This window comes from Musca autumnalis, unplaced genomic scaffold, assembly GCF_047663935.1.
Source record: "Musca autumnalis isolate F117 unplaced genomic scaffold, ASM4766393v1 scaffold_1, whole genome shotgun sequence".
NCBI lineage: Eukaryota > Metazoa > Arthropoda > Insecta > Diptera > Muscidae > Musca > Musca autumnalis.
In genome coordinates this window covers 135865242-135868277 of record NW_027411644.1, presented here as the reverse complement: position 1 = coordinate 135868277, position 3036 = coordinate 135865242, and the positions used below count along the sequence as shown (strand labels likewise).

The 3036-nt window shown below is 35.7% G+C and overlaps 1 long non-coding RNA gene across 1 annotated transcript; it reads left to right on the top strand.

The window, feature by feature from the left end:
• Positions 1-233: 233 nt before the first annotated feature.
• Positions 234-1531, top strand: LOC141390841 (uncharacterized). Its single transcript, XR_012409495.1, has 2 exons — positions 234-1305; positions 1413-1531. It is a non-coding gene; the product is annotated as an uncharacterized lncRNA (long non-coding RNA).
• The last annotated feature ends 1505 nt before the right edge of the window (positions 1532-3036 follow it).

The following is a 3036-nucleotide window of genomic DNA, read 5'->3' as shown; positions in this document are numbered from 1 at the left end:
ATGGAGTCATTGCTCGACACTACGTCGATGATTATGTCGATTGTTTCAATACCGAGGAAGAAGCAATAAGCAATATAACCGATGTCATAAAAATTCATAAAATGACCGGTTTCAATTTACATGGGGTAAAACCCAATTCCCAATATATTACAAAACAATATCCCACTGACAATGAAGAACCATGTGGCAATACATTTTTACATGATGGAGTGGAACGGGTACTCGGTATTCAATGGGTGCCAAAAACAGATGTTTTGTGTTTTGATATTAAAGTAAATAAAGTGGACGGACAAATATTAAAATGTGAAAAGGTGGAAAAAGTGCCAATCAAACGGGAGATGTCTTTAAATATGTCAATTTATGTCCCTTTTGGTTTTATTAATGATTTTATGGTGGCCACAAAAATTAGTAGATGTGTGGAATAGTGGTATCAAATGGGATGTCAAATTGCCGACAGAAAAATACTCGTATCGCCAGTGGAAAGTGTGGCTAAAACAATTGCCAAACATTGCGAAGTTTAAAATGCCACTATGCTGCACTCGAAATTTAAATATTAATGTTGTGGAATTGAATATATTTACAGATGCCAGTGAAGCCGTGGAAATGGTGTCTTGGTACAGACAATTCAGCTAATAAAAGCAGCCGAAAGGAATTGTCTGCGCCATATAATACCGAAGGAAGAGGGAAAAATGGAACTAAATTGGCTTGTGAAGACGTTAAGAGGTAATACGCCTGAACGAAGTGGAACCGAACTGTGTTCTCGATATGAAGTGTTGGTGTCAAGGCAAGTAATTTCTGTCGTACATAATATTAAACCTTTCTCCAAGCATAATAGATTCAAAAGGAATATGGGTGGGTGCTTCGGTACTTGAAGAATTTGATGCGTAAAGTTAAAGGCCAGGATAAGCTGACTGGTGATCTGCCCGTCGAGGAAGTTGAAAATTGTTTCTGCCTAAAAGTCAACAAGAATGAGTGGCCCGAAGCAGTACAGGAACATATAGACGACCCTTATGCCGTACGAGAAGTCGAAACAAGAAGTTGTGAATCCTCCCCAACCAGGTCGGTTCACGGGGGTGGGGATGTTGTTGAAAGCAACCCTGTCTATGATGGCAACCCGGCTATTACCAATATCGTAAAATGAAAAACGAATGTCATGTTGAGAAAAACAATGGCTCAAAACTTCCCCAGCCGTTATTTATTGTGTGTTTTATATTGTCTATGTATTTGTTAACAAAACTTGGTATAAAAAGCCCATCAGGCACATACTTACTTTCTTTCCCATTTGTAATACCAGATAAAAAACATGTAAGTCAAAGTAATTTTTTCTAATTAATTATTTGAAGTCTTAAAATTTTATTGTCATAACTTAAAGTGCTAATAATTTTATTTATTGTTAATTTTATTTGTACTAGTGAATAAACAAAAGACAACCAACAAGCCAACAATTGTATCCTTTGTGCCGCTTAAACTTACCGCCATTAAAAGCCAATATAAATAAAACCAGCCGATATTTTTATATTACAAACAAAAAGCCTTGTGTTGTTACTCTGAAAGGAAATCGACGTTTATTCATTTTGGTTTACAGATTTGGAAAGCAACATCCATGGTGGTCCTGACAGCTTTTTATAAAAATTTTTCGGCACCAGACATCGATGTACTCATACATCTTTTTGTAAAATATGTTTATAGCACAATTCAGATCACAAGTGCAGGATAAGAGGTCATGCCAGTCGGTGTTCTGTAACAATTCACATAACTGTAGATAGTTTGTTTTCAGAAAACATAAGGATTTTTCGATACGAATGTTATGTTCAACATTATTGATAGCTGGAAAGGCGACCTTCATTTCTATTGTCGGATGGTATTGATCTTCTGGGCATGTTAGTGGATCAGTTCGTTTAATGTAACATTCATCGACATGATTTACAAAAATAAGGTCTAGTAACTTATGGCTGGAGTTACGGATAGAATTTACTTGAAAAAGACCAAAATCGAAGAGTGTTTCGAAGAATTCTTAATTGGATTTGTGTATATTTGCAGGCGTTAAGTATTTATCTTCAGGTAGTAAATTCCACGATATACCTGAAGGTAACTACTTAATGCCTTCAAATGTCAATATCACCCAAAACAAAATTAAATGCTCTGGTTTAGCTTTTTGCAGAACAGCTTTAAAAGCTTGGCTGTGCTTTTCATATGTTATTTGGGGAGACGAAGGTGGAATATAGGAACATAATATTAGCATTTTCTTAGAATTGTGTTTAACTGACGGGAACAAACTCAATGTTAAGTGTAGAATCAGTATCCAACAATTCACATGTAAAAATATTAGATACAGCTATTAGTACACCACTACCATTGCTACCTCGGTCACGTCTAAAGATATTGTATTTATTTGATAGAATTTCTGAGTTCATAATTGTCGCATTTGACCATGTCTCTGCCATTACTACGATAATCAAAGGTAAAACTTTCCAGATACAATTTTGATATTTTGGTTGGAATACCACGAACATACAATGGAAATAGTATCGTTATTAAAAGTAGCTAGTTTTTTGAAACATTTTCGTTATTTTGAGGTATGAAGCCAATATTAACGGGTCTTTGTCTTTCCCTGTATATATATTCACGAACAACTGTATATTCTGGCCAAAAATCGGGAACAATAAGCCGATTATAAATGTTATCGAAGACAGTAGCTTTAAATGATGAAATAGAACGTTGTTGAATGGAGTTAAATTTGTGAATTAAAATATCAGTAGTTTGACCAAGTTTAGAATTAATGAAAAGGTCAATTGATTCAATTGTAGTTTCAGCTGCGAGACGACCCTTATGCCGTACGAGAAGTCGAAACACGAGGTTGTGAATCCTCCCCAACCAGGTCGGTTCACGGGGGTGGGGATGTTGTTGAAAGCAACCCTGTCTATGATGGCAACCCGGCTATTACCAATATCGTAAAATGAAAAACGAATGTCATGTTGAGAGAAACAATGGCTCAAAATTTCCCCAGCCGTTATTTATTGTGTGTTTTATATTGTC